Raw genomic sequence first — 27526 nt, 5'->3', positions numbered from 1 at the left:
TTTTTTTTTTTGAAAGATATCTCTTAAGATAAACTTGAGAGATATCTCTTTTATTTTAAAAATATCTCTTTAATTTAGAAAGATATCTTTTAAGTGGAAGAGATATCTCTCAAGGCGAAAGAGATATCTTTTTACGCAAAGAGATATCCCCAGTGAAAGAATATCTTTTTAAACATAGAGATATCTCTTTAACGTTCAGAGATATCTCTTATCACGAAAAGGATATCTCTTAGGAGAAAGAGATATCTCTCAAAATATAAGAGATATCTCTCTAACTTTGAGAGATATTATTTTTTAAAATTTCCTTAAAATAAAATATCTTTTAAAGTTGAGAGATATCTCTTTTTTTTAAAGATATCTCTCAAAAAATGAAAATATCTCTGTAATTTTCAGATAAAATTTATTTTCCGAAAAAAAAAAAGGGCTTGCCATAGACCTTTGCAGTAAAATTCGGGTCATATATTTGAATCTTTCAAAGGAATGAATATTTTAGTTTTTTAAAACTTCATTTTTCTTTGGAAGAGCAGGGCAAATGACTCTTGATGTGAGCCTTATGGTACAGGACCCTTTTTTTTTTTTTTTCAAAATCTATAATATTTTATTAAATTTTAATTTCCCAGGGAAAAAAAAATTTCCCTTTAAAGGTACAATTTTAACAACCCCCTTTCTAAAAGATTTTTCTCGGGAGTTGACAAGAGTAGGCTCATAGGGAGCCTCAAGAAAAACCAAAAACTTTCAAAAACCGGTCAATAAACAAAGTTATCCGCCGAAATATGGCTAAAATATTGCCACTCGGCGTTAATATACAATTAATCAATCAAATATATATATTTATATCGGTTTTATACAGATATTCTTTTTATCTACTTATCGTAGATCAAAACAATTTCATTTTAAAATTATTTTTTATTTCCATTGTGAAAAAAATACCCCTTATGATATATTTCTTGTTTACCAACCAAGTGATATGCCTTTAGTGAAAACCTTGTCCAAGAATCTTAGTAACCGGAATAAAAATACAACTATCTACTCTAACGTCTCAATGTTTAATGAAAAAGGGTATGGCGGGGGAATTTTTGATCTTATGAGGGGGAAGAAAAAGGTTCGTGAGATGCAGAGGTCAAAAATTAACTCTATTCAGATTAACTTCTATGTATTTTGCATATGCCTCAGAACCACAAAATATATTTCATTGATTTATGTACTAAAAACATTCCAAATTTTTTATGATTTCCCAAAATTACTTTTATTTTCTTTTTTTTTTTAATATACAAAATTTCCAGACACCGAATTTATTCAAGGGAATGTTTGGAGATGTTAAATAGGGCATTGTGTCACCACCTGGAAATTTCTAGTCCCTTTTACTTTGAAAATTAAAATTTTATTCCAGTAGCATTATTGGGTTATTTCCCTTTTCAGGACACAACAAAAAAGGGTCCCAAAGATTTAAAAAGGTTTTCAAAAAAAAAGGGAAAAAATTTTTAAACCCAAAAAGGGCACCCCTTTCCAAAATGAGAGAAATATCATTGACCGGGTAATGGTAGTTTTTCTGTCTTTTGGGGAAATAATGCTTGAGCCATGAAATAAAAATGGAGAACCATTATATAAGAAACTTAAGTGTCTGCATTTAATTATTTTCTAAGAATATGTCGAAAAAACCAGGCCCCTTAAATTTTAGAGATGTGAGAAAAGGAGGTTTTTGTTAATGAGAAAGGTAAACTGTTGCAGTGTTTACGGATTTTTATATGGCCAGAGATACATGTAATCCTTTTTAGTGAAAAGAAAGTTAAGTCTACCCCTAATTGTTTTAAAAGTTTACCATCATTTACTTGCAGTTACACAGTACGAATTTATGAGTTTATGCAGTACTTGATTTATTAGATTGTTTAAATTTGCAACATTTTTTTAATTATGGGAAATTGAGAACAAGCGTCCCTATGTTTTTTATTTGTCCAGTTAAGTAAAAAAAAAAGTAACATATGTTAATAAGCTCTCTAAGACTAAACAAAATCTATGGCTGGGATAAAAATAACCACTTGGTACATGTACATGTGACAGGGTCAAAAAGAGGGCGATACCGCTGAAGGAAAAAAGGCGGCAGCATGTGTTCAACTGTCGTTAAAAGAGCCCGAAGAGGAGGAAAATGTTGATAGCGAGAAAAAAGACCAATTCAAGAATGACGTCTTCATTTCATATGCTCACAAAAAACCCATGAAGCGCATTCATTACTAGATGAATTTGAAAAACAGTTTCCAGAACTTGATGTTTTTTTGACAGAGAGGATTTACAAGTCGGTATGGCATGCGTTTCGGCAGCATTTATTTCTGTCGTCTAGAAGAGGGAGAGGGGATTTTTTTGAACGTAAAAAAAAAAATATTTGTGGGTTTTTTTCTGAAAGGTGGTTTGTGGAGAAGAAACTTTATTACTCCCGGACTCCGTGAAATGTGTCATCGCCCTTGTATCACAGAGTTATCTGTCGTCGTGGTTTGTCAAGAAGAATTCAATATCGCTTTGTATCGATGTCACAGAACAGTATATTATATCAGTGGTCATAACAGCATAAAATTACCAGTTAAACGCTTAATTTGACTCATAAAGCTTTCTCTATAAGATAACCAATAAATTTTTTGATAAAAAGTGTAAAGCCAAAGATGAAATTTTCAATGTAAATGTACAAATTAGATTTTCTAACTATAAATTCTTTCTTAAATATAAAAAGAATTTCTCCAATTACCATGCCATGTGTGTGTTAAACTCGATTTGAATGAAATATGTGACAGGCATAACAAACAACAAATACCTTAGCTCAAAAGTCCATTTAACATTACAAAATAGGAGCAAAACGAACAAGGACCTCTAAAACATCAGAGGTGGGATCGGTCCATAGAGGAGTATGCATATTCTCCCACCATACATCTGCCGCGTGCTCATCTTCATTATTAAAAAATAACAGAAAAATCCACCGACATTTCAATTCAAAATTAACACGTAAGAATTTATTTGCAGACAAGGTCATTGTATCAAACTTAGAATTTACAAAAGAGACTTTAAAAAGACTGCTGATCGATATTCTTGTGTCATCAATTTGTTTGTCAATAACTAATTTTAAAAATAGCTCATTTTAGAAATTGTCCTTACGTAGAACATGCTCTTTGGTGTCAATACCGATATAAACCCATGTGCATGAGGAAAAAAGGATCATTGCAGATAAGAAAGACTTTGAAATTAAAAAATTGAGTCATTGTGTTTATCCTATTAAAAATATTTAAGAAATCAAAGTTGCAAATACTGTTTTTTTTTTATGGATTACTGAAATGATACCTTTTAGCCCGGGGGGGGTTTTTCTTTCTGTTTGCATTTTAATTTCCTCTGTTCCCGAAGTCACGGGGAACAAAACTGATAACGGTGAGGAAACCAGTACAATGAAAATGGGCCCCCCCTTTTTGTAGCAATTGGGGGTAAAAAAAAAAAGACCAGCATACCTTCCTCAATAACAAAGGTAACGGTTTCTTAATAAATCAGAAAAACATACATTGTAATTTTTGTTTTAATTACTTTTTTGGTTAGGGTTACGTGTAGAGTAAAATTAACGTTTATTCCCTTTAACAGGCTTCTCAATATTTCAATTTTCCAAAGCAGTCAGAAGATAGAAAGAAAAACATTTACGACAATTACAACGTGAAAATAAATAGCATCGAGAGAAATGTTCCTTATGATATGAAACCCCTGGACCAATCTTCGTGTCATGTTGTGGTTAGTGTCAGTCAGAATTACCTTAGTTTGGCCACATGTTTCTTGTATCAGCTTCAGAAAATTAATCCAGGCATCAAGACTGAACTTATCGACATAACACAGGAATTGACTTAAAGTGCTTACAGACAGCTCAAAAGATCGTTGTTTTCATATCAAAGCAGTACCTTGAGTCAGCTCATCACTTAGAGGAACTCTTAATCGCATCATTCGCCAGCGGAATGATAAAGAGAGGAAGGTGTTACACGTCTGTCAGACCACAAAAGTAGAGAAACCTGCCTTTGCAAATTTATTACCAGTAGATGTATGTTTGTGGGATGAGTTTTGGGAGAATATGTTCAAAGAATCAAGCAAAACGGTCAAGCTGGATATCATGGAATTAAAAGGGTCATTCTCGTACAAATCACAGGACTTTGCAGCCATGACCAAATTAGCAGACGACATATTGCTTGAATTGGGAGGGTTTGTAATTAAAAGAAAAAAATTATGAATAAGCAAGGGGAAAATCTTGACAAGTAAAGTTCTCTGTACATGCATTGATAAAAAACAAAATATGCACGAACTCCTTTGATTTTATTCCAGATTATATTCTCATAAGGTGCTTGTACATATATTCTCGATTATTTAAACGTCAGTCGATATACTCTTTCAACACATTGTATAAGAAAACAACATACTGAAAGTATAATTTAGTTATGGCAACTTATGCTATGACACTTTCACTTCAGACAAACACAGTCCAAACCATCACCAATCATTGCAAAAGCAAGGAAAGAAAACTCAGATGTGATGCTTGAAATACAGAAGGTAAATACATGTCAGTCTCTTTGAAATACTGATTTCTTTCATTTTATCAAATTCAATTATATTCAAAATTTTACAATTTCAAAATGTCTTTTTATGCAGTGCCTTTTAAAATTGGAACTTACCTCCAAACAACAGGGGACAAATTCAACAAACAATGGAAACAAATCTTCATCATGTAATATCTAACATTAAAATCATGTCAGTTTGTTTTACAGATCACAGATTTATATCTTTTATGCCCCACCAGAAATGACCTGGCTATAAAATGTTTGCTTTTCCGTCTTGTCCTTCCGTCTGTCCTTCTATCACACTTTGCGTTTGCTCTGTTCAAAGCAAAGTTTCAAAAAAACTATCCAAGATATTTTCATCAAACTTCAATGCGAAGATTTATAAGAGCTATGAACTGATCATTTTATGACCATGACCTTTTCCCTTTTACCTTGACCTCACTTTCTTTTAATTAAATTTAGCTCAGTTTTAAACATCCAATAAGATGGTGTTATCAAATATCACATGTTGATACATACTGATGTGAGCTATTCAACTGCATCAATATTTTTTACCTTGACCTTTCTTTTGACCTCACCTGTCTTCAGTTAGTGTTTCGCTCAGTTTTAAAGATACCATTTAAGATATTTTTTATCAAACATCATATGCAAACATATTGATGAGAGCAATTCAACTTTATCAACTTTTTTGACATTTACCTTTACTTTGACCTTGACTTCACTTTTTTAAAATCAGTTTTAAACTTCATATGCTGATACATACTGATGTAAGCAATTCAACTGCATCAACAATTTTGACCTTGACCTCACTTTTATCAAAATGCGTTTAAGTCAGTTTTAATTAAAGACATTTTTAAATTTTTTTTACCAAATTATAATTATAAATTAACTGATAAATTTTTTATTAAATTTGTTTTGCCCTTAAACCATTTTTCCTTTAAAGGTCAAACAAATGCTATACATACAGAAACAATTCAACTGAATCTTTTTGCCCTTGGCCCCTTTATTTGACCTTGACCTAACTTTTATCAAATAGTTTATTAAGTCAGTTTTAAATAAAACATATTCTAGATTTTTTTTTAAATCAAACTTCATATGTTGATACTAGGGATGGCAATTGATTGCAGAATTGCCAATCGGTTAACCGCAAAATGTCCCGACCGATTAACCGGTTAGTCGTATCAAGATAAAATTTTACTTTTTCCCATAAAAACAAAAGGCTAATAAGACGTTAGAAGTTACATTTTGCTTTTATTTTGATGGGGAATTTTTATGGACATTAAAGTATGTTTTATTTCAATTTCAATAGACAAAACTATGGATCTTGTTTGAGAAATCAAACGGGGATAATACCCAAACGCAGATGTTAAAGAAATTAATTCTGCATTGTCACCATAATCAGAACTAGTCTGTGTCTAAATCTCCCTTTATTTACAATTTACAACGTTCATTATAATAATTTAATTCAATAAAAATCTAATAGATAACGGCAAAATATAGACTTATTAATTAAAACCAACGGTATGTTTTTAATATCATTTTAAAAAAAACAGGACTTTCTGGGTAAGGGATATAAATAAAAGCAGTAATTAAGTACAGCTATTTATAAGAACCAGGAGAAATGAAAATAAGTGATTCATGATAGTGATAGATTTTTCAAAAAATATCATATTACATTAAGATACATCAAACTAAATACTTAAACACAGTTATAAATGGATTTCATGCATGGTCGATTAAAAAATGAATTCAATATATACTGAAAAAGTCAACAATATCCATTGAAAAGGGGTCTGTACGTGCAGGTGATTTTTTAAGAAGGCCCCATCTCCTTTAATGTGAATTATAAAATATTGAACATCATATCAAAGAGTAAAAAACAATTAAAAAACCCATGGTTTATTTTAATTACAAATAAATATTGTGATTTAAAATCTCCCTTGGATTTCAGTAAAAGGAGTTGAAAAAAGGATTTAATTTCAGTTTAGAAGGTGGGGATTAAGAAATGTGTGTGATTTCATCTTCATTTTTGAAGTTTTGTCTGTTTTCATACATCCAAGGGGGGTGGGGCATGTAAGTATAAAATTTTTATTAGAAAAATTTAAGCCTAAGATAAAAAAAATAACTGCCTGCAATTTGCTTAATTTCGTCTGACAAAAACAAAATTTTATTTCCTAAACATGTAAATCTAAATGAGAACTGGAAAGTGTTTTGAAAAAGATGAACCTGTTTAACAAAAAATCAAACAAAAACCACTTAAATTCATTTAAATTTTTGGGGTAAAAACATTTGATTTTGTACTGGAATTTAAACACTAGCTGGAGATTACAGTATGATGAGTATCTCTCCTTTGTATTTTTAGTTTGATTATACAAAGTCAACTGGAAAAGCCCTTGACCTCAGCGTACATGAAGTCATAGCAAGAATCATGAAAGCAGAATTGGATGGAGCAAATTTTTTTATGTCTCGGCACCTCTATATGTCATATTTAGATCAGGTATTTAATACACAACTAGATAATGTATACTCTAAACAAAGACACTATTGACTATTTTTTGTCAAACAAAAAAAGGGGGAAAGTCAAGAAAAATTGATAGCAAACATACAGGCTAACTGCTAGTAAAAGTTATCGGTCCTGAAAAAATCTACCACTAGCTAGCCTGAGAAAATAATTGTCTTGTAAAATTGATTTTTGAAACTAGAGGTACTGTGACAATGACAAATGATACCTCCCCCCTGCCCCCAAATTTTAATATAATAGTGTCCATGTTTTGTTGAGGAAACTATCATATTAAAAATGCCATACTTTCGTACAGTACGGTACCACTATTTTTTTGCCTAATTTTTATCTTAAACACATGAAATCCCGGGAAATTTTGGGAGCTTTGCCCCCGGCCCCCTTTTATTAAGCTATGGTATGACTAACATATGACTGTACTTTTCTAATTATCAAGACCCCTTGCCTGAAAAAGTTACCCCCCCTTCCCTTTTAATCACAAATCCTGTACTGCTCATGATACCATTAGTTGATTTGGAAGATTAATCAAATTAATAAATTTTAATTAATGAAAACTTTAAACAAGTCCAGCTGGGATCGATAGTGAAAATTTGGTAAGCCCACATTAAAATTTGTGCATCTCAGGCGGTCAGGCACATTTTTTCAAAACTGTTTTCTGAATGGGCCCTTTAAAAAGGGGAATATTTAATTAAGCCCTAAAAAAAAAAACCCATGGCAAAACCATAATTACATTTTTCTTTTCTTTTAATCAAAATGTAAAATAGTCCCCTTTCAAACTCTATATTTCCAAACTTATATGTGTATCATATTCTTCATATGCATTTCCTTTTATTTGAATTATAAAAAAGGGGGGGGAGCCCTACACAATTTAATTGACAAGCAAAACAACCAATAAAATACTGGCCAGAAAATTGTGGTTTTATAAGTTGATATTGGGGGAGAGGGTGTTAACCTCCCCAAAAATCCGAAAAAAGCCAAAAAACCCACCCAAAAGGGGGGGGGGGGCTTCCCAAAATTTTCCTACAAGCAAATATTTACACACATAGAAGGAGAGAGATTTATAAATATAGAGCACATACCACATGCATGTGTTTCTGCCAATGTTTTCGTCTAATTATAGGTTTAAAACTTAAAAAATAAAATTTGATCTTACAAAACTATAACTTTTTTTCAATTTATAACTATAATAGTATGAATTAATGATGATATCACTACCATAGTACATGGGGGAGGGGAAGGGAAAATAAATATTTAAATATCAAAAATTTAAAAAAGCTAAATTGTTATATTGTATCATTCTCTTGTCATATAATGAATTTCATGATTTGTTATCATTTCAGATGCAATCTGAGCCTTGTTCTGAATTTAAAACCCCCTTTGACAACACCTGCACAGCTGAGGTTATGTAAACTTTAAAATTGAGGACCACCGTCACCAAGAAAAGATTATCAAATCAACTAGTGTTAAATATACTTTATATAATTTATTTATCATTAGATAATTTGGTATTTTGTGTTACAACTTGCAGTTTTTTTTAATTATCATTAATAAGATTCCTTTTTGTTTAGCAATCAAGGATCTTCTGACAAAATTTAAAAGTGAATTAAAGTGAACACAGCCATTAAGAGACTTTGAAACAGGTATTTCTTCTGATCTTGATTTTGAATTTTTTAGCTCACCTAGTGAAGGTGTGATCTTTCTATCAAAGTTTGTCTTTTATCTGTCATTGTCATTCTTCAAGGGGAGAGAATTACAAAATTAATAGCATTGCTGATATCTAATCTCAAGAACCAATGGCCAAGGAAAGATGAAATTATGTGGAACCATTTAGGTAGTGTAGATTCAAATTTTTCAAATCATGAACCCCAGGTGTAGGACGGGGCCACAACGGATGATCAAAGTTTAACATAAGAATAAATAAAAAAATATTTGAAAAATTCTTCTTGGATACAGCAAGCCTTGATTGGTAATATTAATATGAAAGCATTTTCAGGTGGTTAATTAAAGTTTGATCAAATCGTGACCCCGGGGATGGGGTGGGACCACAAAGGCCAATAAAATTTTACCTAAGAATATAGAGGAAAAATCCTTTAAAAATATTCTAAAGAACACAAAAGCCAGTAAGTTATATATACATATGGAAGCATTTTCTATAGTGAAATTTTGTTCAAATCATAACAAAACATGACCCCCCCCCCCCCCCCCCAGGTATGGGGTGGGGCCACAATAAAATTTCAAACTTGTGGGGGAAAAACTCACAGTTAGTCAAAAATAAGTACCCCGAAAATCCTTAGTGTAGATTCAGTTATGTTCAAATCTACCCCTCCCTCTCTCCCTCCCCCCTTACGGGGAGAGGTAAGAACCACATATGCTTATAAGCTTTTCAATACAAAGCTGATTTTTTTTTTTAGGTCACCTGAGAAAACCAGGTGACCTATTGCTATCCTTTTTGCCCGTGTGTCCTTTTGTTCCTGTCGTGTGTTAACATTTGAACATTTTAGCTTCTTCTCTGCAACCACTGAACCAATTTCAACCAAATATGGCACAAAGCATCTATGGGTGAAGGGGAACAAATTTGTAATTTCATACCCCTGCCCCCCGGGGCCTGAGGGGTGGGGCCAAACCCACTAAAATTAATGCAATCTTTAAATCTTCTTTTCTCCTGGACATCAAGCAGTCAAACTGTTTGCATGATTGTAATCAGCATTGAGTCCTCTACCAAAATTGTGAAATTTATGGCCCCAGGGTCAGGGTTCTAGTGCTAGGGCGGGGGTAAATAAGTATATAGTGAAAATGCATTATTTCTTTGAAAATTTTTTCTCATCCTGGGTATTAAAAAACCAACTAAGTACACAGTTATGATGACAAGAGTGCCTCTAACAAAATTGTGAATTTTATGGCCCCAGGGTCAGGGGGTTTTGGTGTTAGGGTGGGGCTCTATTGATTTAAAATAGAGAAAAAACATGATTTCTTTGAAAAAACTTTTTCTCTGCCCCTGGGTATTAAATATACTAACTAAGTGCATAGTTATGAAAGCATGAGTGCCCATCAAAATTGTGAATTTTATGGCCCCAGGGTCAAGGGTTTGGGGTTAAAAAAAAAAAAAAAAAAAAAGGGGTTACATGGGGATGTGAAAATTTAGAGAAGAATTGAGAGTGGGTTTTTTTAAAACACACGGCCAATTTTTACCAAACTTGGCAGGGGCTAAACCCCTTACAAGGGGGGATAATAAAAAAAAGAAAAAATAGGGAGCCACTGGGTCAGAAAAGTGCTTATGTTAAGGCATCCAGGGTTTAAATTAATTTTAAATTGTTTAAATCATTCCTCCTCCCCCTAAGAATAGGCCTAGACCACAATAGGTACTGGTATTACAAGTAGGAAATCTGGTGTAAACAGCATGACCAGTTACTCTGGTAGTGTTATGGACCATGGCCTTCTTGTATTCATGATCTTTTTTATAGAGAAACGAACCTAAGCTACTCTCTTCCTTCAAACAACAATAAAAAATTGCTTTATGGAATGCCTATTTTCATTAATAAAGTTAATTTTCAATTATATTTTTTAGATTGATGAATAACCACATGCATTATGTAAAGGGAATTTTGCTGGAGCACCTATTTAGCAGCTAGGACACATAGATGTACCTGTACAGTTGATACAGATAATCTCAACAGCACATTTCTAAACATGGCCAAAAAAATCTAATAAAGACACCACTTTCAGTTTAAAACTTTTTTTAAAAATCCAGACCGGAAACAAAGGACATTGATTTTTAAGCTCCTCCAAAAATAAAAGGTGTTTTATTGAACCAACACTAGGATACACCCAAGGATATTGAATATTATCCCCTTCAACATAACATTTTGAATTTTAGTTTGCCTTTTAGTCAAGAACATGGATTTTTTTGACATTTGATATATTTATAATGTTAAACTGACTTTTAAATTTGTAAACATAAATATTGGATTTCAATTATGCTTAGGTCACATTTAAGCCAATGGTCTAGCAACTAAGTTGTGGGCTGAAAGAAATGATCACTACACAATTATCTGGCGACATAGAGCAGTCACATTAATTTTCATCCTCAAATTCATAGATGTAATTATTTTTTTTTATATATTTCAGCAAAATGTACATTTACAGGTGATTTTTCAAAAATTGCTTTAAAAATACAATTGAAATATTTAGATATTTCTCTGAATGGTTAATTGCAGTTACCACAGAAACCAAATATTTGTTTTTAAAAAGTTAGGTACAAAAAAAAAAAGTATCTTTCAATATTTTAGCTAAATGGCAACTCATACAGTTTTCTTCATAAAGCTAACCACTTTGGCAAATTAAAGGCAAATACAATATTTTTGGAGATGTTTTCATGGTAACCCGATACAATTCACAAAAGCATATTAAAAATACATATTTTCATGTATTTACAATAAACTGTAAAAATAATACATGTATTTTAGTCAAAAATTATTTTGTATTTTATTGAGATTTTGTAAAGACAATTTATTTAAAAAAGCATTTCCAGAATAAGAAGAAGGTACAGTTTCAATACAAATTATGCCCTATATTTTTCTAAAATAAGAAAGTGATGTAAAAAATAAAAATTCATTCTTTCTGAATTATAAAATCCCCGAGTAAGAAAAAAACCGTTTTTCTCATATGACCTCCTAAATGCTAATTGTGACATCATTAACTTGTGCGTTTTTCCCGTATTTTCTTAAAAAATTGCAGAAGACATCAATTTTCAGTGGAATTTTCTTTCAGAATACATAGTCTGCCACTGTCACCCAGGAAAATGTTGAGATATGTGATTTTTCATAGCATTTTACACAGTATATCAAAAAATTAAGGGGCGACGGTGGCAGACACATTTTCCAAAGGAATATTAGCACAGAAATGGATCATTTTGGGGCTTTTCTGCATTAAACTTAGAAATGTACCGAATAAATGACGTCATATTTCCCAAAAGGTGCTATTTTATGCCATATTCTTTAATGATCTATCATATTCATCCTCTCAACTATTGTTAAAGCCAATTTCATAACTTTTTAAGAACATCAAATTTTTTAAAACAATTATGCTTAAACTGACCCTCTTCTTTGTTACCATGGTTACAAAAATTTATGAGAAATCCACTGGTTTTTTCTAATATTTTAAAGGTTTGGGAGATTTTCTACTTAATTATCAAATTTGTTGTGCTTGTGGTATTTTTTCACAACATACACTGAAAATGATGTATTTTGGTTTTTTTTTGAAAAATAATTTTTGTGATATTATGTTGCCATGGTTACAGAATATTTTTAAAAACCCATGGGTTTTGTTTTGTTTTTTTTGAATTAAGAATGTGGCTTTTATCCCCTGCATTCACTTTTTTTAACATGTTGGGTTTTTTTCTAACTAAGCTCTTAAAAATGTTTATTATTGTGAAAAATGAATTTTTGTGACATTTTGTTGCCATGGTAACAAATATTATTTAAAAACCCATGGGTTTTATTTGATTTTATTGAAATTAAAAAATGCTCTTTCTATTCCACATTATCAGATTTCTTTAACATGTGGGAATTTTTTTTATGCTCCCAAAAATGGTTATTATTGTGAAAAATAATTTTTGTGACATTTCGTTGCCATGGAAAGAATAATTTTAAAAACCCATGGGTTTTATTTAATTTTATTAAAATTAAGAATGTGCTCTTTCTATCCAATTTATAATTTCTCCAAAATGCTGGCCTTTTTCTTAATATGCCTCTAAAATATGTTGCATTTAAGAAATTATGTGAAAATGTTAAATTGAAATTTAGACCTTTAAAAATCCGATATAATTTTATGCTTATGGTAATCATTTATATTTTGTATGTACTTCTCAGGAAAAAAAGATTTATTTATGGTACTATCATCAAAAAAGCTCTGTTCCTGTGTTCAATAATAGCTAAATTCACATTTTTTTCAATTTTTTGCTTGGTTGCCATGTGCATTTACATGGTGCACTGTTTCCATGGCAACAGAGGCAACAGAGGCTGGCCAAAAAAATTATGTTATCCAATGATGTTCCCTTGGTCCATGAAGAACATATTAAAAAATTTTTAAAAATCTGAATTGGTCATGAATCACCCCCCCCAAATAGCTGTACTTAACACTTTACGAATTGACCAATTACCCTGTGATCTCAATCTGGAGAGCTGTAATTACCTCCAAAAATTTTTAATTTTAAGATGTGTAAAAACGCTAAATAAAAATCTATACAGCGGTTTCCATTCTTAAAAAAAACCGAGAGGATTTTTGGAAACTGCGCTCATATTAACATAATATTTTATTTTTTGACTAACCGATTACGGGTTTTCTAACCGATTACATCGTTCCGACCGATTAATCGATTAACCGGTTACAAATTGCCATCCCTAGTTGATAAAATTGATGAAGATATGCAACTGCATCAACATTATTGATTTTGAACTTTGCTTTGACCTTGACCTTACTTTCCTAAATTAGTGTCAAACTTCAAACTTCAAAAGCTGATAATATTGAGATAAGCATTTCAAGTATCATCATTTTTTACCTTGAACTTTCATTAGAGCTTGACCTCACTTTAATTCATTTGTGTTTTAAGTCTGTTTTAAAGAAACCATTTACAATATTTTTTTAACTTCATATGCTGATACTTACTGATGAGAGCTTTTCAACTGAATCAACAGTTTTTGACCTTGGTATTTCCTTTTACCTTGACCCTACTTTAATGAAATTAGTGTCAAATCTACATATGCTTATACATACTAATGTAAGCTATACAACTGCATCACTATTCAAGATATTCTGATCAAATTTCATATACACTTATACAAATTTTCATGTTGCTTTTCTCATAATATACCCTCGGCGGGGCATTCATGTCCTATGGACATATTTCTAGTTTTGCAACTCTCTCTCTCTCTCTCTGATTCCTTTTACTTTTTACAATTTTGATTATTTTTATTATGATAAAAACTTATAACTGTTACATGTAATAATGATATGCATTTGTATGAATGTTGATTTAGAGATGCAATAAGAAGACAGCCAAATGTATTTTCCTATGTTTACTACAATATATTGGCTAAAAGAAACATTTTGTAAAGTATCTCGGGTACCATGTACTTTGATAGTTTAAAGTATTGTTTATTGCTCATTCTGTTGTTGTTATTATTAATTTTATTATATTAAGATATTTTTTATATTAAGTTTATTTGATAAAACGCATGAAATACAACACTGCAGTTTCTTGGACTAAAGATTTGCATTACCAGCCACATTTAGTCTGGCACATTAACAATTCGATACAAAATATAAAGACTTTTCAAGCGTATTTAAATGTTATATAATACTCCCTACGGTTAATAAACCAAAATAAAAAAAAAAAACAAAACAAAAACAAAAAAACAAAACAGAAGACAAAACGTGATCTAAGAGTTTCTTTGCTGATTTCAACTTTGGCAATGTTCTGCAAGAATGAAATTCAGCCGCCATAATTATATCAGAGAAAACACAACTCGTTATCAGGGAAATGTCCTTTTAGAATAGAAAGAATAGTCAACATTTCCTTTCAAATTTTCTTTTCTCTTTGGTGCATTTTACCTCAATATGTATTCTGACAAATTTTTTGCTCAAATAAACAAAAATATGTTCATATTTTGTGGGTGTGATCCAAAGACTCATGGTGTGCGTCATTGTGTTATGCAGCGTTGCATTTTCTATCTGCTAAGATAAACAATTGGACCAGCGTCATCTGTCCCAAACAATTCAGAGAAATTTACTACTGCACAGACTTGAGTTCCCATTCAATTGTTACCTAAAAACAGTTGAGAAACTGATCTCGTACACGTGGGACCTTCTGAAGACAGAATTCTATATGTAACTACATGACAATTACAAATTATGATTTTAATTTAAATAATAATAGCGTCTTTTGCTATTGTCTCTTGCCATTTTTTCTATCAATTATACACGATTTTACCCAAAATGTCAAATATACAAAGATTCCTTATGAACTTTTGCAAGGAAAACGATCTGGTAAATTTAAATATGGTAACAACTTATTCTTGCACTGAATTTTAAGATTTTTTCAATACAAATGAAAAGATAATATAGATAAAAAATAAATTACAATAAAAATGAAACTTATACAACACGGATGGAAAGATCGAATACTCTAGCACGCTAGGTAATGAACAAAATTAATCTTTGATTATATTAAATACCGCATCAATTAAAATATTAGTATTAATGCAATATAATTAACAATGCAAAACAACCCTCCAAAACAATTTTGTTTCCAATCTTTTTCCCCCCAGTGATATCGATCTTGCCGACATTCATGTACTTTGGGAATGGGAAGAATATTGATTGTATATGTTTTTAAATAACGTCCCATTCGAGAATTTTTCACTCATATATACTAATATAGAGAAAGACGTCGTCACAACCGGTGGGGGGCTTTACATTTAGACCTTTCTCGGCACTCATGGTCATTGAGCAGTGAGGGGTTTTTATCGTGTATAGTAAGAATTCTGTCTTTTTTTAAAAAGGGGCCCGTGTGGGGCAGGTTATTTTTTTTTGCAACAGCTCAACATTAATCCCTATACTAAAAACCAAAGAAAGCATTTTATTGTTAAAAAAATACTCGTAGAATTAAGCTGCAAATTATGATTTATAAATGTTACATTATTTTTTTTATTTTTCAACGCGTTCACATTTCGTCATTTACAGTGCTAACGTTTCCAAACTGAAGTAAACGTATATGGACTTGTAACTACAAAGTTACACCTGATAAAAAAAATATTGAATATATTTTTTTTTTTTAAATTGCAACTTTGATCGTTCTGTTACACTCAATATTTTCAGTGCTTTGAAAATGAACACAGAAATTATTTAGTGTTAGACTTCCATTATAATGTATGCATCCCCTTTCTTTTAAAAATATATTTGAAATATGCAGAGTCGTCTCTACTTCTTTACAAATTTAAATTTTATAAAAAATTGATAGTTTTTTGGGTAAATTTTGGCTTTAATATGCATATATATTAATTTCCATAAATGACCCATTTGTCCAGTTTTTGCTCTTTTTTCTTTTAACAAAAAAAGGTTTTGACAACCTTTAATGTAGAAACACGTGAAAGATTTAACGTTGACAGGTGATTATTTTTTTCTTCTGGTTTACAACATTTTTTAATGTTAATGTCACATCTTTAGGAAAAGGGTATTTATTTAATCATGGCTAATGCTTATCACATGCCCGTGCCTGGTGAACAGGTGAACAATGTGTCCATATTTCGCAATACTTTTAAATATCTGATAGGTAGGCCATTCATTCATGTGATATGTATTTGTATTGTTTCAAATAAATTTGTCTGAGTGAATGGTGTATAATTTATTTTATATTATAGAAGAATTAAAGGAATCTAGCATTTTAGTTGTAAGATAAATTTAATGTACATTCAATATATGCAGTTTTGTGATATTGGCCATTCATGTGGCACAACAAAATCTCCCCCTATAGAAAATTAAAGTTTCAATTTTTGATAAAATTCACTGATTCTTAGATACATGTGTAGAAGTACGTGTACATTAATTAAAATTGTGGTCGTTCCCAGAATAGATAACGATAGACACATCTTGATTTAATAAATATATTTAGACATAGATAATTCTACATTATTGTTGATAAATATGCTTTTTCCTTAGGAGAAAAATTTTTCCTACATGCAGACTGTAATACATGTACAATTGAATCCAATTTTAAACAAAGTGAAAACCAAACTTAGTGTATCGTCTGTTCCATGTTTATCGTCGTGTACCCTGCTTTGTTTTCAAAACTGGTATAAGATTTTTTAACTAATGAAAAAAATAAATTGAAATTTAAATATGCATTCTACAATCGATTGAATGAAATATAGTTTTTGAAAGATTTGGTTCTTTATGGTATATTGGTACTCCTTTTTGCTACGTAAAATTTTCATACAATTAGTGATTTTATTTACAGTCTGCATTTCCGATTACCATAACGTAATTTAAAAAAATATATATTTCAAGCAAATTAATAATAATACGAAAACACAAAATTTTTTTTCTGCCACTCCCCGGTCCAACAGGTGGAGAGAAACCAAATCGGGTATTATCCCGAAATCGCGTATAATACTCGATATTAGGGTATCGTTGAATCCGCGAAATCGGGTATAGGAGGTGTAATCCCTAATAAAACTTAAAGAATGGAATGGCGCATGTTGCCAAGTTAACTTTCATCTAGATACACATTTTTTCTAAAGATATCACTAGCCAAGTAAGAATTTGGACGTCAAGATTAATGCGCTCGGGACAAAAAATACCGTGGAGTTCAGTACATTTTATGATCTGCACACAAAAAGGCGTTCGATTTGTTTTATATTTTTCCTTATGTTGAAAGTATAAGCACCTTCCTAATTTCATTCCAACACAACAGAATTGTAAAGTATAGAATTCGGGAATTCATAATAATTCCACATCAACACGACAAACATGAACAATTTGTAAATAAATCAAATTATACGGAAACACATTTCACACACCAGATATGATGCCATGTATAAAGAAGGGATTGTCTATCGTATTAATTATGCGTCATTAATTACTTTCACATTCATTTTGTGCATAAAATCAAATTTTTTTTTGAATGTATAAAAAATGTAATGATAAAAATGTCTAAAATTTCGGCAAAAAGAACCTCTCTTTTTTTTTGAAAATTTTTTTTTTATTTATCATTCAAACTATTTGCAGAATATGTCTTCAAAATTTTAGCAGAGACAGTGATAGTTTCAGAGATACAGCTTATGAGAGAACATATATAACTGTTATGTTTAATTTCCCTAAGTCATCAATATTTTACCATTTCTCGGCGACTTGGGGGGGGGGGTGCAAAAGGCTTCTTGACCACCTCTGACAAAACAACCTCGACTGTGTTCTATATGTGTCTACGAGACCTCTCTTTGAATGTCACGGTCGGTTAACTCGGTCATATATTTTTAATCGTAGGGAAGTTTTTTCATCAAATAAAAATCATACATTGTAGGTAAACAAAAAGAACCTGTTATTTTCTAACACAACATAAGACTACAAGTAACTAAATTAGTTTATTTTTTAAAATATTTTTTTATTATAGATGAGTATAAGGAAAAATTATTGCCATGAGTAATACATATCATAGATAAAAAAAACTAAAAGAAAACTGTGACATATTGTCTGGAACCAATCAGAGTGCGTTGTATTATCATATTATAATGAGGCATAAGATATAGCGATATAAAAAAAAATATAGAAGGTAAAGAGGTAAAATTTACCATGTCTATCAAATAGTATAATAAAGAAAGGAAGTGGCTACAATTTTTATGAAATCTTAATTTCCGATGAGGAATTATATTCCCAAAAAGAAAGACAAGAGTTTTCCCAAAGGGAATTGAACACTCCATTATTTCAGTTTGTTCATTAACATGTTCATAAACGTAAAAAGTATAAGAAATGTGAAAACTTGACATGTTATTCATATTTGAATATGACTATATCGATCTATATTGAGAAATTCAATGTATTTTAACTACATGAAAAGATGAACACATTTGACTTTTATTTATAACCCCCCCCCCCCAAAAAAAAAACAACATGAAAATCCTGTTCATATGACTTCTCGCCTCAATTTTCACACAAATGCATAAAATAAAAGTAAAATAGTATATTTTGTACCGATTAAAATGCAACCAAAAATTTACGGTGTCTTTGAAAAAAATTTCATGCTAAATTGGCATAAAAAAGATACTCAGCTTCAATTAGCTATTTTCAAACTGTTGACCCGTGGGTTTTTTTTCATCTTATTTTATTTTTTTCTTTTTAATAACGTTGGTATTATTGAAATATACAAAATGCCCCATACTGTACTCTCTAACTGTTACGAGTAATTTATATTTCACGAGAAAGGGACGCCATACATTTTTCAGTAAAAATACATAACACGGCGTTAGTGTTTAATTTCTTTAAAATTTCACGTTTTGTGAATAGTGCACAAATTAAAAAATAAAGTATATGGAATACTTTAATGGGAAAAAAGAAACGAAGTGTAGTTATTTGTTTTTAGAAATTATATTGAAAAATAATAAACCCCTTTTTCTTTGTTACCCCAGCAGTGTTTGTGTGTATTTTAAACTTATTTGACAACCTTATGAATTAGGTTTAATAAAAATAAATCCACAAGATACTGATGTACAAGTAATAGTTACTGGCATAATGCGCCGTTGCTTTATTCTTTTGTTTTTATAGAAAGTTGCACGGAATACCCGATTTAGCGGATTAATATCGAGTATTATACGCGATTTCAGGGATAATACCCGATTTCGAGTATTTCTCCGACCTGACCAAAAGGAGAATTTTTTTTATCGATGTACTGGTATATTATTGTGTTATTTCACATTATGCTCCCGACTGATATGAAATTCCAAATTAAAATTGATACAATTCACTGAACGTAACATGCATAGATACTGTACTTGTTCATAAAGATTAGGTTTAGATCTACTTTCGATTTAATTAAATATATTTTTAAAAAATTGCACTTAATGGTGTATTGGTACAGTGACTCCTTTTAGATATGTATACTTTTCACACAGTGATTTTCTCTGCACATACAGTTAACAATTCCGAGTACCATAAAGTAAGCCTAAAAATATTTGAAGCAAATGTTATTATTGATTTATAATAATACGGAAGCACAAAACATTTTTCTGCTATGCCCAGTCAAAGAGGAGAAATTTTTCATTCTTTAGCCGACTAGACTGTGGTATGGGAACAACCTTGAATGCTTCTAGGTTGGGTTACTTAGTACTTTGACATAAATTTAAGAAGAAAAAAAACCCGAATCAAACCAACTTTCAAATAATTTAAAAACTGTAATAAAAATTAAGATAATCATAAATTGAAATAAAATGTGAAAAAAAATGCAATTTTCCCCCTGCAACTGGAAGGTTCTTGATGATTGAGAATTCAAGTTTAATTACTTTCACTTTCCTTTTTTTCCTTTAAATTTAAAGGGTGTCAAGACAACCAATAACAATTCAAGATTCCATCACGGTAGAGACAACCTTCGGGGAACACGTCATAGAGCTGTGTTATGGCGACATTACAGAACCCGGTGGAGGAGAAGATGGACATCGTCATGGTTTCCGCTTTTATTGGTAGGTTAGATGTCGCTAAAATAATTATAGCAGGATGGGTTAAGGCGATGAATTGTGTATTAATTATATATTTAATTGATTTGATTCCGAGGTGAGGCTGACGAATTTTGAAAATAATAATTTTTCCACTGAAATATTAATAACATTTATCAAACAGTCTTTGATTTAGTACACTCTTCTTCCTTGAAAATTGCGTTATGGCTTTTACAATTTTCTCATAACTTTAATTTTCTGAAATTATCTGCTTCAGAAAAAAATGCAATTAACTTACTGCTATTTATTATTGCATTAAGTTGACATTCTCCACCGCTAACGCTATATTACCTTAAATTTAACTGTTGAAGACACAACAGTTTCTAGACGCAATAATTTTTAAATTTTTATAATTATGACATTTTAGCGTTGTATTACAACGCTTAATGATATTTGTATTATCTCCCTATTTTTGGGGCGGACTCAAGTTTTTAATTAAAAAAACTTTCTAATTCATTTTCGTTATTTTTACGAAACAGAAATGGCCGTAATGTTTTATGATATTTAAGCTTTTCATAACAATGTGTTAAATTTTAAGAAAACATTATTGTAGGCGACTATTCCCCGGGGCATAGAACTTTAAAAGGAGCACTCCATCACAATCTGGATATATCCGTCGTAACTGGCCAAAACAAAACATGGACCTCCTTTACTACTCGTGCTGGATTTCCAAACCTTTACCCACGGGCAAAAACCCTTTGGTCGGGTGTTGTGTTTTAAAAGTAAGACTAGTATTTAAAGTTTTTTTTTGCTTTTTATGGCCCGAATCGACAGATTCGAAACGTATATTGTTTTTGTACTGTCTGTCTGTTTGTCTATCTTTATGTTTGCCTGTTTGTCTGTCTGCTGTCAACTTTTAAACCCTTTGCCATAACTTTTGAACCGTGAAAGATACATCTTCATGTTTGGTATGCTCACTCCACTAATTAAGCACTTTCAACTGACACCAAGGTCAAAGACCTTATGACCTTGACTGTTACAAATGTGCTAAATATAGCTTTTTCGAACTTTTGATATTACTTTTTAACCTTAAGAGAGAGAGACTTCATATGTGGTTTGCCTACTTCGATAATTATGTTCTTCCAAAATACGCCAAGGTCAACATGTAGACTGTGACCTATATGCTAAAATAGCTATTCGATCTTTCGCAATAACTTTTGAACCATAGGAGATAGAAACTTCATATTTGGAATGCATACTCTACTAATTAAGTTCTTTCATATACCAACAAGGTCAATATTCTTGTGACCTTGACTGTAGCCTTTATGCTAAAAATAGCTTTTTGAACTTTCGCCATAACTTTAAACCATGGGAGATGAGTTCATGTTTGGTATGCATAATCTACTAATTAAGTGCTTTCAAATGACACTAAGGAGAATGATTGTGTGACCTTGACTGTGACCTATATGCTAAAAATTGCTTTTTCGAACTTTTTGCCCTTGGGCGAATAATTATTCACAAACACATCTTGTTAAAATTTAAAGAGCACTGTAGTTCAGACTAGTGTCGTTATTACTATAATATTAGTATTGAAAACTGTTCAGTACAATGTTGACATCTTAGATAAAAATTTCTGCATGTTACATTAAAAGGAGACTGTTCTCTATAAATGAGTGCAATACGTTGCTTCTGGAAATCTCGTTTCAAATTAGTATATTAGACTTTTGCAATACTTCTTTAGTTCTACCGTATTTTACAAAGCTGGTCTTCATGGAAACTGATGCAAAATAAAAACCTTTCATCAAAAGGTAGAGAAAACTGCATGTTATAAGGAGAAAATACAGTATCCAAAATTGCTTATACATCAGTGTATATATAATGATATAAATGGAATAAAATCAATCATTTTGAAAAGTTCTCAATTGTGTCTGCGGTTATCTGTAAGTCAATTTTTCATATGTTATTGTAGAACCAGGGGTAGCAGTGATAATTCACTCACTCGACAAATCAGAGACATGTTCAAAGTTTTGGTCCCGGTCCTAAAAAACCAGAGCACGACAATAATTACACCTCTACTGGCGACAGGATGCCAGGTGAACCATCTTTATGGGTTTTGGTAAAAAAAAAAGTATAACTGTGATATAATTCATGATTATGATCTTACAGTTAATAACCAAAGAAAATAACGTTCACACGATACGAAATTTCAATTGCACATTATATCTTGCAAAATACAAAAATTGGTATCAATATCACGAAGACCTCGACAAATTGTATGATTCATTGATTGATTTGCAATAATATTAACATTTATTTGTTTGACCTTAATAACATGCATTATAAAATTACAAGTGATAAATACAAATAACACACAAGACCCAATCACCAAAGTCTGTCTGGCGTATGAATACAAAGACTACGCCGCTACTGTTTAAACAAAGCGAATGATTTATGTCTGTTATACGATTCATTTGTATTTTATTGTTGGAAAAATATAGTTTATCATTTTAGATTGAAAAAATAAATAAAATTTGATTATTGTTAACTGTCATCATTGTGAACTTTTTTGTTTCCTGACTAAAGCTGTTCCAAAGGATGTTCTATTAATTACAACTGAAGGATAGGGAAGGAATATTAAATAGAAAAATCTTTATTGCGAAAAATACAGGGTATAAAAATGTAAATATAAGCATTGAATTATCATTTCTTGAAAAATGCAGTCTTATAACCGTAATAGTGTGTGCAACAAACTTTCATAAGGCGCTAACGCGCGTTATTCAATTGTTAGCGCACACCATTGCAGTGACTGCATATTTAAAAAAAAAGATAATTCAATGCTCAAATGAGTGAAATTTCAATACAATGTTCTTTATGCAGCGCTCAGACAAGAATGTAGTACTAGATGCGACAGTTCAAGGGGCCATCTGCTGGATACAGGCGGGACTTCCACTGAAAAAGTTAAAAATAATCGTGTTTGGCGGGAAAGATGATGGTCTCAACAAGTGTTTCTCTAGTTTAAAAGAAAAACATTTGAAGACAAATAAAAAACAGGTTCGTCTTTTTTATTTTTTTTCTTCTTTATTTAAAATATACAAAAAAGTGTGTTTGCAAGAGACCTTTGTAGTAAGGAATGGGTCATGTTATTAGATATTTGAATCTTTCAATGGAATTTTTCAATGTTTTCTCAAAACTTCACTTTACTGGAGAACGACAGGGCCAAAGTAATTTATGATGTGAGCCTTATAATACACGGGCCTCTTTTCAAATATACACTATATGTACTTTTATCTGGATTTATACAGATATAATTTTTATCTACTTATTACATGTATAGATCTGAAAATATATTTTATATTAAATTTTTTTTCATTGTAGAAGAACAATACTCCTTCTTATGATATATTTCTTGTTTACCAACCAAGTGATATGCCTTTAGTGAAAACCTTGTCGAAGAATCTTAGTAGCCGGAATGAAGATTTAACTATATACTCTAAAGCCACAAAGTTTAATGAAAAAGAAGTATGGCAGCAAGAAATCTTTGATCTTATGATGGGAAGTAAAAGGTTCGTGAGACGCAAAGGGGTAAAATAGATTTTATTACATTTACTTCCATGTCTTTTGCATATGGGGAAACAGGCCCATGATCTTCATTGCGTTATGTACTAAAACAATCAAAGATTTGATCATGTTTTTTCCCTTTAAGATTTATGTTTATATTCCTGATTGTTTTTTTTTCAATCTATCAACAGAATTGTCCCAGTACTGACCTGTAATTTGTTCAGAGGGGAGAGTGTTTGGAGATGTTCAATATGGCGATCTGCTGTACACGTCGCCGGGGGAAGGTTTTTCTGGTCCCGTTGTTTTTGAGAAATTCAGATTATTCCAGTCAGCATTAGTCTGGTTCAGTTTCTCGATTGCAGGTACATGAACATTATTTGCTGGGTGCCATAAGAGTCCTAAGAATTTTTACAACAAAAGTAAAATAATACCATTTTTACCATTATATCCTTTGATTTGGTGGTGGGAGAGAAGGGGGAAAGCTAAAGGTGAACACTGTTGCAGTGTTTACGGATTTTTATACAGCCAGAGATACATGTAATCCTGTTTAGTGAAATGAAAATTAAGTCTACCCCTAATCCCTTTTTTAAAAGTTTACCATCATTTACTTGCAGTTTCACAGTAAGAATAATTTTTGGCATTTTTTGTGAATTCATGCAGTACTTGATTTATAAGATTGTTTAAATTTGCAACGGTCTCTTTAATCATGGAACTTTAAAGTTACTGGGGTCCCTGTGTTTATTATTTGTCCAGTTAGGACAAAAATTTGTAATATTCTGTTAATAATCTCTCCAAGACAAAACAAAATCTATGACTGGTTAAAAATAACCACTTGGTACATGTACATGTTACAGGGTCAAAAAGAGGGTGATACCGCTAAAGGGGAAAAATGGAGGCCGCATGTGTTCAACTTATGTTAACAGAGCCAAAAGAGGAGGAAAAGGACGATAGCAAGAAAGAAGACCAATTCAAGGATGACGTCTTCATTTTCCCCCAAAAAAACCCATAAGCGCATTCATTACTTGAGGAATTTGAAAAACAGTTTCCAGAACTTGATGTTTTCTTTGATAGACAGGATCTACAAGTCGGTAAGATCAGTATAAATAGTATATCATCTGCATTTATATCTGTCTCTCTGTTGAGGGGATTTAATTTTAAAGAAAAGGAATTATTATTCATTAAACATGTTAAAGACTGCGTTTTTCTTATGACACAGGCGGTTTGTGGCAGAAGAGTCTATACTACTCCTTGGACTCGGTGAAATGTGTTATCGCCCTTTTCACAGAGATCTGTCGTCTGTGGTTTGTCAAGAAGAATTCAATATCGCTTTGTATCGATGTCACAAAACGGTAAGTATTGAAATCAAAGGTGAAACAGCACCTGTGAAGTTAAACGCTTCATTTTACTCTATAGACACAAGCCTTCTCACGAAAGCTAACCAACGAAGATGTTTCAATAAATATGTTTTAACCATGTATGGAAATTCTCCTTGCAAAGCACTAACCTATCTACCTAGTCCTTGTTGCACCCAGGCACATAGGACAAGGGATTTCCATTCCTCTCTATTCTTTGCAATCTTCTTCACCTCTCCCCGGGTGAAATTTATCTCTTTAAGCTCTTTCTGCACTGTTCGCCTCCAAGTTGTTTTGGTCGGCCTTTCCCCCCTTTTCCCCCTTCGGGTCCATCTAAGTGCTACTCTTGTGATGTCATTTGTGGGCTTTCCCAAAACATGGTCTATCCACCTCCATCTGTGTTTATAAGTCATGTCTGTTGTTTTGGCTGTTTCATACAAATTTTTAAGGTTATTTTTTTTGCCAAATGTCTTCAAGATCTTTCTGAGGCACCTGTTATGAAAACTCGATAGCTTCTTTATGTACTTTAGTATCCTCCAGCATTCAGAACCATATTAAGAAAGATAGTACACAGCTATGTCTGCTGATGCTGCTTGACTTCCATATATTCTTAAGCTTGACAAAGGATCATCTGGCTTTATCTAACCTTAATTAGTCCTTGTAGCTCCGCCACCAGATGTTACAACAACTCCTAGTTTCCTAAAAGAGTCCACCTGATGCCTTTATTTCGTCACTAATGGGTTGTCGATTTCCCAGTCTAATGCTGCACGATGAACAATAGAGCTACATCACACATCCTTGTCTCACTCCTGATTTAACAAGAAAACTTGTGTTTGATGAACTAGAAATAGAGCACTTAAATTCTGCATAGAATGCTTTTATTAGGTCAACTAGTTTTGATGATATACCGTAGTGCCTCAGGATTTTCCACAAACTGTCTCTGTGAATGCTATCAAAAGCTTTTTCAAAGTCAATGAAGTTTAATTTTGTTTATGATGAGTTGTCTTTGCCATTCTGTACACTGTTCTATTATGCTTCTTAGTACAAACACTTGGTCACAGGAGCTCTTTCCTTTTCCTTGTGACTGTAAAATTAGAATTACTACTACCTGTAAAGTCTTTCTTGGAATATAAAATGAATTTCGCCAATTGTCATTATTACATTGTTTAACTCAATTTGAAAGATATATGTGGAGATAACAAACAGTATATACATGTAAGTTCAAAAGTCCATTAAAATTATAAAATAGGAGCAGATAGATCAAATACGGACTTCAAAAACATCGATAAGAGGTTGGAAAAATTCCATAGACAGATCATCCCTTCCCGACAGATCACACCCGCCATGTGCAGCTTGTCATATTGGGAAATTACAGAAACATCCACCGACAATTCAGCGTATAGCGCTAGCTATTGGCCTAACAATTATTAGTATGAAAAACGACAGTCAAATTTACTTCATGATAATTAATTTGCTGACAGGGTCATTGTACCTTCGAACGTACAAATAAAAACTTTTAAAAGAGACTGATGATAATTTTTTTTGTCATAAATCATGCTCTTGTGTGTTAAATCGATTGAAAAGTTGACGATTAAAAAGTAAAAACCATTGTTTATCACATTAAGGATATACTATTAGGTAATTAAAGTTGCAAATACTGTTTTTCTGATATAGAATCTAAAATGATACCTTTTCAGCCAGGGGAAGTTCTTCTCTTTCTGTTTGATGAGGATCTGCTGTCTGTTCCTGAAGTCTACTGTGAACATAAACTGATAGACGGTCGAGGAAACCAGTACAATAAACTGGTCCCAAATCTTGTCAAGGATGTAGCAGATTGGGTTCTAGAAAAGAAAAGGCCAAAGTATTTCCCAATATATCAACAAAGGTAACTTAAATTTAAACACAACAGAACATAATTTTACCTTTAATCTTTGGGGGAGTTAACTTGTATAGAAAAAAAGTTTATTTTCTTACACAGGCTTCCAAAATTTTGCAAACAGTGAAAATAGAAAAAAAAAAATTTACGACAATTACAACGTGAAAATAAATAGCATCGAGAGAAAAGTTCCTTATGATATGAAACCCCTTGACCAGTCTTCGTGTCACGTGGTGGTTAGTGTCAGTCAGAATGATCTCAGCTTGGCCACAAGTTTGTTGTATCAGCTTCAGAAAATTAGTCCTGACATCAAGACAGTGCTTATCAGTGATAACACAGGAATTGACTTAAAGTGCTTACAGACAGCTCAAAAGATCGTTGTTTTCATATCAAAGCAGTACCTAGAGTCAAAGCATCACTTGGAGGAACTCTTAATCGCTATCATTCGCCAGCGGAGTGAT

General features: G+C 31.8%; 2 pseudogenes; both read left to right on the top strand.

Annotated features, from left to right (window-relative positions):
• Positions 1-967: 967 nt before the first annotated feature.
• Positions 968-8492, top strand: LOC134271690 (uncharacterized; annotated as a pseudogene).
• Positions 8493-19914: 11422 nt separating this feature from the next.
• LOC134271689 (uncharacterized) lies at positions 19915-27520 on the top strand (annotated as a pseudogene).
• The last annotated feature ends 6 nt before the right edge of the window (positions 27521-27526 follow it).

This window comes from Saccostrea cucullata, unplaced genomic scaffold (assembly GCF_032062105.1).
Source record: "Saccostrea cucullata isolate Sc308-1 unplaced genomic scaffold, CSIRO_AGI_Scuc_v1 ctg8455, whole genome shotgun sequence".
Taxonomy (NCBI): domain Eukaryota; kingdom Metazoa; phylum Mollusca; class Bivalvia; order Ostreida; family Ostreidae; genus Saccostrea; species Saccostrea cuccullata.
This window is presented reverse-complemented; position numbering and strand designations above follow the sequence as displayed.